Source organism: Hyla sarda, unplaced genomic scaffold, assembly GCF_029499605.1.
Source record: "Hyla sarda isolate aHylSar1 unplaced genomic scaffold, aHylSar1.hap1 scaffold_223, whole genome shotgun sequence".
Lineage (NCBI taxonomy): Eukaryota > Metazoa > Chordata > Amphibia > Anura > Hylidae > Hyla > Hyla sarda.
The window spans coordinates 352,098-364,101 of NW_026608906.1; the positions used below are offsets into that span (position 1 = coordinate 352,098).

At 46.6% G+C, this 12,004-nt stretch overlaps 5 non-coding genes and 1 pseudogene across 5 annotated transcripts; all 6 read right to left on the reverse strand.

Moving 5' to 3' along the window:
* Positions 1-278: 278 nt before the first annotated feature.
* Positions 279-469, reverse strand: LOC130320986 (U2 spliceosomal RNA). Its single transcript, XR_008866793.1, has one exon. It is a non-coding gene; the product is annotated as a U2 spliceosomal RNA (small nuclear RNA).
* Positions 470-2,562: 2,093 nt separating this feature from the next.
* LOC130320987 (U2 spliceosomal RNA) lies at positions 2,563-2,753 on the reverse strand. The gene has a single exon (XR_008866794.1). It is a non-coding gene; the product is annotated as a U2 spliceosomal RNA (small nuclear RNA).
* Positions 2,754-4,846: 2,093 nt separating this feature from the next.
* On the reverse strand, positions 4,847-5,037 carry LOC130320988 (U2 spliceosomal RNA). Its single transcript, XR_008866795.1, has one exon. It is a non-coding gene; the product is annotated as a U2 spliceosomal RNA (small nuclear RNA).
* A 2,087-nt stretch (positions 5,038-7,124) lies between these two features.
* Positions 7,125-7,315, reverse strand: LOC130320990 (U2 spliceosomal RNA). Its single transcript, XR_008866796.1, has one exon. It is a non-coding gene; the product is annotated as a U2 spliceosomal RNA (small nuclear RNA).
* A 2,072-nt stretch (positions 7,316-9,387) lies between these two features.
* On the reverse strand, positions 9,388-9,581 carry LOC130321056 (U2 spliceosomal RNA). The gene has a single exon (XR_008866852.1). It is a non-coding gene; the product is annotated as a U2 spliceosomal RNA (small nuclear RNA).
* Positions 9,582-10,274: 693 nt separating this feature from the next.
* LOC130321066 (U2 spliceosomal RNA) lies at positions 10,275-10,434 on the reverse strand (annotated as a pseudogene).
* Between the last annotated feature and the right edge of the window lie 1,570 nt (positions 10,435-12,004).

A 12,004-nucleotide genomic window follows, 5' to 3' on the forward strand; every position in this document is an offset into this window, starting at 1 on the left:
GGCAGCTGCCTATCATGTCATGCCCTACCTGCACAGGTGTGCTGGCTACTCAAATGATCCAATTAAGGAGGCCATTTAGTCAGCAGCAGCAGAAGTCCTGTGCCTGGACGCTCCAACAGGGGCCAGACACAAGCAGAAGCAGAAGCAGCAGAAGCAGCAGCAGCACCACCTTTTGTTTTTTGGCTGCAGCAGCAGCAAGGCCCACAGGGCTGGCTAGCTGGCTAGCCAGCAAGCAGGTAGCAATGAAAGTAGGAATCTTTCTTTTTAACCCTGTAAGGGGGTGGTGCACTGTACCCGAAGATACTGCCATATCGGGTCAATGCATAGGGCGACGGAAGCAAGCTTCGAAATCGGCCCCCGTTCTCAAAAATCCATTTAATATATGGTCCCCAGATAGGGGACGTATCAGATATTAAACTGATAAGAACAGATACTACACTTGATCTTAGCCAAAAGGCCGAGAAGCGATAACCGTGAAAGGGGCGGGCCCAACAAGGTCCCCTTCATGGGCACTATCACTGCTTGCTGTCAGGGAGGCTGCCAGACAATTTTCCATGCACACTCTGGGCTGGGGGGCAGTCAACCACCAGTACACACAGCAGAACCTAAACCCATACCATTATTGCTAAGCAGCAAGACAGGGGCCCATTGCACTCCCACGGGGCCTTTTTAAATGCAATCCATAACCCGGATTTGCCAGGAACCCTTCTTACTCCTCCTACTTGCATGTGACACTGGGCTTAGGATCTGCATAGGAAACACACACACAAGCACACACCTACCTTTGTTGCCTGCAGATGCCTCCTTGGCTGTCCCCAAACGGTATCAAACCAACACCCACGGGAAGCTGTAAGCATAGAGGACATGCCTGCACCCCATTGGACTTACCTGTGTGGGTTAAATCCGGGTTATTTGACAACCTATGGCGGTGATGGTTCTGCTCAGGCAGAGCAGTGCTGATGCTCCTCATAAAGCTGTCGCTGCTGTGAAGGTTCTAGGTGACATCACAAATCCCTATGGTTACATACACAACAAAGCTGGGTTGTTGTTGTTTACACTCTGCAAGGCCTGTGGAAGTGAGTGACATCATAGCACTGTAGTTCTGAGGGTTCAAGATGGATGCAACAATCTCCTGTTGCTTCTATGAAGGCCGTAATAGACGACATCACCAAACAGCTCCATAGTCACATACACAGCAAAGGAGAGATGTTGTTTACACCTAGTGATGTCAGTGGTATTGAGTGACATCACAGCACAGTGCTAAGGCTCCTGGGCCTGGACACAGCAGCGGCTGCAATATCTCAACGGAGAATACGTTTATATCTATGTGTGTGTGTGCGCATATATATATATATATATATATATATATATATATATATATATATATATTTCTCCGCCGAAATCACTTTTAAACCCATTTCCACCTTTTTTTCCCTTCTCTTCCTCTTACTTTTTTTTCACGTTTTTTTACGTTTTTCTCCTTTTCGCCTCTTTTCTGGGCGTATTATTCTTCTTTTTCTTCTTTTTTTTCGTCTAATGCATACCCCATCAGTGCAGCAATGCTTATTCAATACCGCCAGCAGATGGAGACACTGGGGGATAATTTTCTAAGGATTTATACTGATTTTTCCTGTCTGAATTTGTCGCACAGAAAGTTGCAGGCCAAATATGTGTGACATTTCTGCGACTTTAGCTTCTAGAGCATTTTTACAACATTATACATAGGTGCTGAATACATAAAAAGCGACTGTTCAGCGACAGACAAGTCGCATCGGCTGAAAGTAGGCCAGAATGTCAGTCCATGTTGGAGCAGGTTTAGATACAGTCTAAAGCATAGATCTCAAAGTCTGTGCACAGAATTTAGCAAGGGCCTCGCACCTTCTGATGCATCAGGTAGGTGCACAATAGCATAGCCTAACCCTCTGTACTTTGGTCTATATTGATGCGGGACATAGACAGCCAGCTGATGACCAATCCATTAGTGCAATGGATGGCTGGAAGCATTTGTCTTTGCCTTTGCAATACCACAGAAGCAATGCATGGTCAATGTACAGCAATGACACACCTGTGTGAACAGCCAGGAGACCCCCCCCCCCCCCATGTTATGTTACATAGTTACATAGTTAGTACGGTCGAAAAAAGACATATGTCCATCAAGTTCAACCAGGGAATTAAGGGGTAGGGGTGTGGCGCGATATTGGGGAAGGGATGAGATTTTATATTTCTTCATAAGCATTAATCTTATTTTGTCAATTAGGAACATTCAGCACCCACCCGCTATCAAGGCAGCTGCCTATCATGTCATGCCCTACCTGCACAGGTGTGCTGGCTACTCAAATGATCCAATTAAGGAGGCCATTTAGTCAGCAGCAGCAGAAGTCCTGTGCCTGGACGCTCCAACAGGGGCCAGACACAAGCAGAAGCAGAAGCAGCAGAAGCAGCAGCAGCACCACCTTTTGTTTTTTGGCTGCAGCAGCAGCAAGGCCCACAGGGCTGGCTAGCTGGCTAGCCAGCAAGCAGGTAGCAATGAAAGTAGGAATCTTTCTTTTTAACCCTGTAAGGGGGTGGTGCACTGTACCCGAAGATACTGCCATATCGGGTCAATGCATAGGGCGACGGAAGCAAGCTTCGAAATCGGCCCCCGTTCTCAAAAATCCATTTAATATATGGTCCCCAGATAGGGGACGTATCAGATATTAAACTGATAAGAACAGATACTACACTTGATCTTAGCCAAAAGGCCGAGAAGCGATAACCGTGAAAGGGGCGGGCCCAACAAGGTCCCCTTCATGGGCACTATCACTGCTTGCTGTCAGGGAGGCTGCCAGACAATTTTCCATGCACACTCTGGGCTGGGGGGCAGTCAACCACCAGTACACACAGCAGAACCTAAACCCATACCATTATTGCTAAGCAGCAAGACAGGGGCCCATTGCACTCCCACGGGTCCTTTTTAAATGCAATCCATAACCCGGATTTGCCAGGAACCCTTCTTACTCCACTTACTTGCATGTGACACTGTGCTTAGGATCTGCATAGGAAACACACACACAAGCACACACCTACCTTTGTTGCCTGCAGATGCCTCCTTGGCTGTCCCCAAACGGTATCAAACCAACACCCACGGGAAGCTGTAAGCATAGAGGACATGCCTGCACCCCATTGGACTTACCTGTGTGGGTTAAATCCGGGTTATTTGACAACCTATGGCGGTGATGGTTCTGCTCAGGCAGAGCAGTGCTGATGCTCCTCATAAAGCTGTCGCTGCTGTGAAGGTTCTAGGTGACATCACAAATCCCTATGGTTACATACACAACAAAGCTGGGTTGTTGTTGTTTACACTCTGCAAGGCCTGTGGAAGTGAGTGACATCATAGCACTGTAGTTCTGAGGGTTCAAGATGGATGCAACAATCTCCTGTTGCTTCTATGAAGGCCGTAATAGACGACATCACCAAACAGCTCCATAGTCACATACACAGCAAAGGAGAGATGTTGTTTACACCTAGTGATGTCAGTGGTATTGAGTGACATCACAGCACAGTGCTAAGGCTCCTGGGCCTGGACACAGCAGCGGCTGCAATATCTCAACGGAGAATACGTTTATATCTATGTGTGTGTGTGCGCATATATATATATATATATATATATATATATATATATATATATATATTTCTCCGCCGAAATCACTTTTAAACCCATTTCCACCTTTTTTTCCCTTCTCTTCCTCTTACTTTTTTTTCAAGTTTTTTTACGTTTTTCTCCTTTTCGCCTCTTTTCTGGGCGTATTATTCTTCTTTTTCTTCTTTTTTTTCGTCTAATGCATACCCCATCAGTGCAGCAATGCTTATTCAATACCGCCAGCAGATGGAGACACTGGGGGATAATTTTCTAAGGATTTATACTGATTTTTCCTGTCTGAATTTGTCGCACAGAAAGTTGCAGGCCAAATATGTGTGACATTTCTGCGACTTTAGCTTCTAGAGCATTTTTACAACATTATACATAGGTGCTGAATACATAAAAAGCGACTGTTCAGCGACAGACAAGTCGCATCGGCTGAAAGTAGGCCAGAATGTCAGTCCATGTTGGAGCAGGTTTAGATACAGTCTAAAGCATAGATCTCAAAGTCTGTGCACAGAATTTAGCAAGGGCCTCGCACCTTCTGATGCATCAGGTAGGTGCACAATAGCATAGCCTAACCCTCTGTACTTTGGTCTATATTGATGCGGGACATAGACAGCCAGCTGATGACCAATCCATTAGTGCAATGGATGGCTGGAAGCATTTGTCTTTGCCTTTGCAATACCACAGAAGCAATGCATGGTCAATGTAGCAATGACACACCTGTGTGAACAGCCAGGAGACCCCCCCCCCCCCCCCCCATGTTATGTTACATAGTTACATAGTTAGTACGGTCGAAAAAAGACATATGTCCATCAAGTTCAACCAGGGAATTAAGGGGTAGGGGTGTGGCGCGATATTGGGGAAGGGATGAGATTTTATATTTCTTCATAAGCATTAATCTTATTTTGTCAATTAGGAACATTCAGCACCCACCCGCTATCAAGGCAGCTGCCTATCATGTCATGCCCTACCTGCACAGGTGTGCTGGCTACTCAAATGATCCAATTAAGGAGGCCATTTAGTCAGCAGCAGCAGAAGTCCTGTGCCTGGACGCTCCAACAGGGGCCAGACACAAGCAGAAGCAGAAGCAGCAGAAGCAGCAGCAGCACCACCTTTTGTTTTTTGGCTGCAGCAGCAGCAAGGCCCACAGGGCTGGCTAGCTGGCTAGCCAGCAAGCAGGTAGCAATGAAAGTAGGAATCTTTCTTTTTAACCCTGTAAGGGGGTGGTGCACTGTACCCGAAGATACTGCCATATCGGGTCAATGCATAGGGCGACGGAAGCAAGCTTCGAAATCGGCCCCCGTTCTCAAAAATCCATTTAATATATGGTCCCCAGATAGGGGACGTATCAGATATTAAACTGATAAGAACAGATACTACACTTGATCTTAGCCAAAAGGCCGAGAAGCGATAACCGTGAAAGGGGCGGGCCCAACAAGGTCCCCTTCATGGGCACTATCACTGCTTGCTGTCAGGGAGGCTGCCAGACAATTTTCCATGCACACTCTGGGCTGGGGGGCAGTCAACCACCAGTACACACAGCAGAACCTAAACCCATACTTTTATTGCTAAGCAGCAAGACAGGGGCCCATTGCACTCCCACGGGGCCTTTTTAAATGCAATCCATAACCCGGATTTGCCAGGAACCCTTCTTACTCCTCCTACTTGCATGTGACACTGGGCTTAGGATCTGCATAGGAAACACACACACAAGCACACACCTACCTTTGTTGCCTGCAGATGCCTCCTTGGCTGTCCCCAAACGGTATCAAACCAACACCCACGGGAAGCTGTAAGCATAGAGGACATGCCTGCACCCCATTGGACTTACCTGTGTGGGTTAAATCCGGGTTATTTGACAACCTATGGCGGTGATGGTTCTGCTCAGGCAGAGCAGTGCTGATGCTCCTCATAAAGCTGTCGCTGCTGTGAAGGTTCTAGGTGACATCACAAATCCCTATGGTTACATACACAACAAAGCTGGGTTGTTGTTGTTTACACTCTGCAAGGCCTGTGGAAGTGAGTGACATCATAGCACTGTAGTTCTGAGGGTTCAAGATGGATGCAACAATCTCCTGTTGCTTCTATGAAGGCCGTAATAGACGACATCACCAAACAGCTCCATAGTCACATACACAGCAAAGGAGAGATGTTGTTTACACCTAGTGATGTCAGTGGTATTGAGTGACATCACAGCACAGTGCTAAGGCTCCTGGGCCTGGACACAGCAGCGGCTGCAATATCTCAACGGAGAATACGTTTATATCTATGTGTGTGTGTGCGCATATATATATATATATATATATATATATATATATATATATATATTTCTCCGCCGAAATCACTTTTAAACCCATTTCCACCTTTTTTTCCCTTCTCTTCCTCTTACTTTTTTTTCACGTTTTTTTACGTTTTTCTCCTTTTCGCCTCTTTTCTGGGCGTATTATTCTTCTTTTTCTTCTTTTTTTTCGTCTAATGCATACCCCATCAGTGCAGCAATGCTTATTCAATACCGCCAGCAGATGGAGACACTGGGGGATAATTTTCTAAGGATTTATACTGATTTTTCCTGTCTGAATTTGTCGCACAGAAAGTTGCAGGCCAAATATGTGTGACATTTCTGCGACTTTAGCTTCTAGAGCATTTTTACAACATTATACATAGGTGCTGAATACATAAAAAGCGACTGTTCAGCGACAGACAAGTCGCATCGGCTGAAAGTAGGCCAGAATGTCAGTCCATGTTGGAGCAGGTTTAGATACAGTCTAAAGCATAGATCTCAAAGTCTGTGCACAGAATTTAGCAAGGGCCTCGCACCTTCTGATGCATCAGGTAGGTGCACAATAGCATAGCCTAACCCTCTGTACTTTGGTCTATATTGATGCGGGACATAGACAGCCAGCTGATGACCAATCCATTAGTGCAATGGATGGCTGGAAGCATTTGTCTTTGCCTTTGCAATACCACAGAAGCAATGCATGGTCAATGTACAGCAATGACACACCTGTGTGAACAGCCAGGAGACCCCCCCCCCCCATGTTATGTTACATAGTTACATAGTTAGTACGGTCGAAAAAAGACATATGTCCATCAAGTTCAACCAGGGAATTAAGGGGTAGGGGTGTGGCGCGATATTGGGGAAGGGATGAGATTTTATATTTCTTCATAAGCATTAATCTTATTTTGTCAATTAGGAACATTCAGCACCCACCCGCTATCAAGGCAGCTGCCTATCATGTCATGCCCTACCTGCACAGGTGTGCTGGCTACTCAAATGATCCAATTAAGGAGGCCATTTAGTCAGCAGCAGCAGAAGTCCTGTGCCTGGACGCTCCAACAGGGGCCAGACACAAGCAGAAGCAGAAGCAGCAGAAGCAGCAGCAGCACCACCTTTTGTTTTTTGGCTGCAGCAGCAACAAGGCCCACAGGGCTGGCTAGCTGGCTAGCCAGCAAGCAGGTAGCAATGAAAGTAGGAATCTTTCTTTTTAACCCTGTAAGGGGGTGGTGCACTGTACCCGAAGATACTGCCATATCGGGTCAATGCATAGGGCGACGGAAGCAAGCTTCGAAATCGGCCCCCGTTCTCAAAAATCCATTTAATATATGGTCCCCAGATAGGGGACGTATCAGATATTAAACTGATAAGAACAGATACTACACTTGATCTTAGCCAAAAGGCCGAGAAGCGATAACCGTGAAAGGGGCGGGCCCAACAAGGTCCCCTTCATGGGCACTATCACTGCTTGCTGTCAGGGAGGCTGCCAGACAATTTTCCATGCACACTCTGGGCTGGGGGGCAGTCAACCACCAGTACACACAGCAGAACCTAAACCCATACCATTATTGCTAAGCAGCAAGACAGGGGCCCATTGCACTCCCACGGGGCCTTTTTAAATGCAATCCATAACCCGGATTTGCCAGGAACCCTTCTTACTCCTCCTACTTGCATGTGACACTGGGCTTAGGATCTGCATAGGAAACACACACACAAGCACACACCTACCTTTGTTGCCTGCAGATGCCTCCTTGGCTGTCCCCAAACGGTATCAAACCAACACCCACGGGAAGCTGTAAGCATAGAGGACATGCCTGCACCCCATTGGACTTACCTGTGTGGGTTAAATCCGGGTTATTTGACAACCTATGGCGGTGATGGTTCTGCTCAGGCAGAGCAGTGCTGATGCTCCTCATAAAGCTGTCGCTGCTGTGAAGGTTCTAGGTGACATCACAAATCCCTATGGTTACATACACAACAAAGCTGGGTTGTTGTTGTTTACACTCTGCAAGGCCTGTGGAAGTGAGTGACATCATAGCACTGTAGTTCTGAGGGTTCAAGATGGATGCAACAATCTCCTGTTGCTTCTATGAAGGCCGTAATAGACGACATCACCAAACAGCTCCATAGTCACATACACAGCAAAGGAGAGATGTTGTTTACACCTAGTGATGTCAGTGGTATTGAGTGACATCACAGCACAGTGCTAAGGCTCCTGGGCCTGGACACAGCAGCGGCTGCAATATCTCAACGGAGAATACGTTTATATCTATGTGTGTGTGTGCGCATATATATATATATATATATATATATATATATATATTTCTCCGCCGAAATCACTTTTAAACCCATTTCCACCTTTTTTTCCCTTCTCTTCCTCTTACTTTTTTTTCAAGTTTTTTTACGTTTTTCTCCTTTTCGCCTCTTTTCTGGGCGTATTATTCTTCTTTTTCTTCTTTTTTTTCGTCTAATGCATACCCCATCAGTGCAGCAATGCTTATTCAATACCGCCAGCAGATGGAGACACTGGGGGATAATTTTCTAAGGATTTATACTGATTTTTCCTGTCTGAATTTGTCGCACAGAAAGTTGCAGGCCAAATATGTGTGACATTTCTGCGACTTTAGCTTCTAGAGCATTTTTACAACATTATACATAGGTGCTGAATACATAAAAAGCGACTGTTCAGCGACAGACAAGTCGCATCGGCTGAAAGTAGGCCAGAATGTCAGTCCATGTTGGAGCAGGTTTAGATACAGTCTAAAGCATAGATCTCAAAGTCTGTGCACAGAATTTAGCAAGGGCCTCGCACCTTCTGATGCATCAGGTAGGTGCACAATAGCATAGCCTAACCCTCTGTACTTTGGTCTATATTGATGCGGGACATAGACAGCCAGCTGATGACCAATCCATTAGTGCAATGGATGGCTGGAAGCATTTGTCTTTGCCTTTGCAATACCACAGAAGCAATGCATGGTCAATGTACAGCAATGACACACCTGTGTGAACAGCCAGGAGACCCCCCCCCCCCCCATGTTATGTTACATAGTTACATAGTTAGTACGGTCGAAAAAAGACATATGTCCATCAAGTTCAACCAGGGAATTAAGGGGTAGGGGTGTGGCGCGATATTGGGGAAGGGATGAGATTTTATATTTCTTCATAAGCATTAATCTTATTTTGTCAATTAGGAACATTCAGCACCCACCCGCTATCAAGGCAGCTGCCTATCATGTCATGCCCTACCTGCACAGGTGTGCTGGCTACTCAAATGATCCAATTAAGGAGGCCATTTAGTCAGCAGCAGCAGAAGTCCTGTGCCTGGACGCTCCAACAGGGGCCAGACACAAGCAGAAGCAGAAGCAGCAGAAGCACCACCTTTTGTTTTTTGGCTGCAGCAGCAGCAAGGCCCACAGGGCTGGCTAGCTGGCTAGCCAGCAAGCAGGTAGCAATGAAAGTAGGAATCTTTCTTTTTAACCCTGTAAGGGGGTGGTGCACTGTACCCGAAGATACTGCCATATCGGGTCAATGCATAGGGCGACGGAAGCAAGCTTCGAAATCGGCCCCCGTTCTCAAAAATCCATTTAATATATGGTCCCCAGATAGGGGACGTATCAGATATTAAACTGATAAGAACAGATTTTTTTTTTTTTTTTTTTTTTTTTTTTTTCTAAAGCCGAGGAACGTGCTTTCGATTCACCCAAAGTGCAAGAAAAAGTGCAAACGTGTTACACTAAAAAAACGTGCACAAAGGATGCGGTCTATCGCAAGCCCTTCTCCGATAGGAGAGAGGCCCCCCAACAAACCTTACCCTTCGCCTCCGGACCAAAAGGTACCTGCGAGGTTCCAGGTTCGATGTCCCTTTTCGCCGAAGCTACTAGGGGACCACAAATGCTCCCGGCATCCCCCTTGGCGTTAGCCAAGGTATCTGCCCGCAGAGCCGATTACGGTAGGTACCCTGCCAAAGCAGGAGTACCCGGGGTGTTTGCAGGGAGGTGCGGAACCTAATGGCCACACACACCTCCCCTAGACCGCCAGGAGGGACACCCAGAAGGGATACCGCATCCTGACCAATCCTGTGAACACACAACACGCAAAAAGTGACACAGTGAGACAAAAAAGAAATAAATAAGTGAATGTGTGCAGATATACTGCCCGGACATCCGGCCGGATCTATAAAAATTTCTCTGATCCTAGCCAGAAGGCCGGGAATCAAGAGGTGAGTGCCACAAGGTGAAGAGATTATGGTACCCGTGCTTCAACTCAGTGAGTCTATTCTCCCAGTGAGTTTCGGCACCTCGGGGTCACCACTCCCCGAGGCACAAAAGTACCTCGACTCTAGACCCTCTCAGCCTCATGGCGAGACCCGGAGGGAACAGGTCACATCGGGGCAGCCGTCGAGCTGATTCCTCAGAACCAGCCCCGGAAAGCCCTGGTACACCTGCATCCTCCATGCAGCACCCATCCCCACCAGCATGAAAACTGATAAGAACAGATACTACACTTGATCTTAGCCAAAAGGCCGAGAAGCGATAACCGTGAAAGGGGCGGGCCCAACAAGGTCCCCTTCATGGGCACTATCACTGCTTGCTGTCAGGGAGGCTGCCAGACAATTTTCCATGCACACTCTGGGCTGGGGGGCAGTCAACCACCAGTACACACAGCAGAACCTAAACCCATACCATTATTGCTAAGCAGCAAGACAGGGGCCCATTGCACTCCCACGGGGCCTTTTTAAATGCAATCCATAACCCGGATTTGCCAGGAACCCTTCTTACTCCTCCTACTTGCATGTGACACTGGGCTTAGGATCTGCATAGGAAACACACACACAAGCACACACCTACCTTTGTTGCCTGCAGATGCCTCCTTGGCTGTCCCCAAACGGTATCAAACCAACACCCACGGGAAGCTGTAAGCATAGAGGACATGCCTGCACCCCATTGGACTTACCTGTGTGGGTTAAATCCGGGTTATTTGACAACCTATGGCGGTGATGGTTCTGCTCAGGCAGAGCAGTGCTGATGCTCCTCATAAAGCTGTCGCTGCTGTGAAGGTTCTAGGTGACATCACAAATCCCTATGGTTACATACACAACAAAGCTGGGTTGTTGTTGTTTACACTCTGCAAGGCCTGTGGAAGTGAGTGACATCATAGCACTGTAGTTCTGAGGGTTCAAGATGGATGCAACAATCTCCTGTTGCTTCTATGAAGGCCGTAATAGACGACATCACCAAACAGCTCCATAGTCACATACACAGCAAAGGAGAGATGTTGTTTACACCTAGTGATGTCAGTGGTATTGAGTGACATCACAGCACAGTGCTAAGGCTCCTGGGCCTGGACACAGCAGCGGCTGCAATATCTCAACGGAGAATACGTTTATATCTATGTGTGTGTGTGCGCATATATATATATATATATATATATATATATATATATATATATTTCTCCGCCGAAATCACTTTTAAACCCATTTCCACCTTTTTTTCCCTTCTCTTCCTCTTACTTTTTTTTCAAGTTTTTTTACGTTTTTCTCCTTTTCGCCTCTTTTCTGGGCGTATTATTCTTCTTTTTCTTCTTTTTTTTCGTCTAATGCATACCCCATCAGTGCAGCAATGCTTATTCAATACCGCCAGCAGATGGAGACACTGGGGGATAATTTTCTAAGGATTTATACTGATTTTTCCTGTCTGAATTTGTCGCACAGAAAGTTGCAGGCCAAATATGTGTGACATTTCTGCGACTTTAGCTTCTAGAGCATTTTTACAACATTATACATAGGTGCTGAATACATAAAAAGCGACTGTTCAGCGACAGACAAGTCGCATCGGCTGAAAGTAGGCCAGAATGTCAGTCCATGTTGGAGCAGGTTTAGATACAGTCTAAAGCATAGATCTCAAAGTCTGTGCACAGAATTTAGCAAGGGCCTCGCACCTTCTGATGCATCAGGTAGGTGCACAATAGCATAGCCTAACCCTCTGTACTTTGGTCTATATTGATGCGGGACATAGACAGCCAGCTGATGACCAATCCATTAGTGCAATGGATGGCTGGAAGCATTTGTCTTTGCCTTTGCAATACCACAGAAGCAATGCATGGTC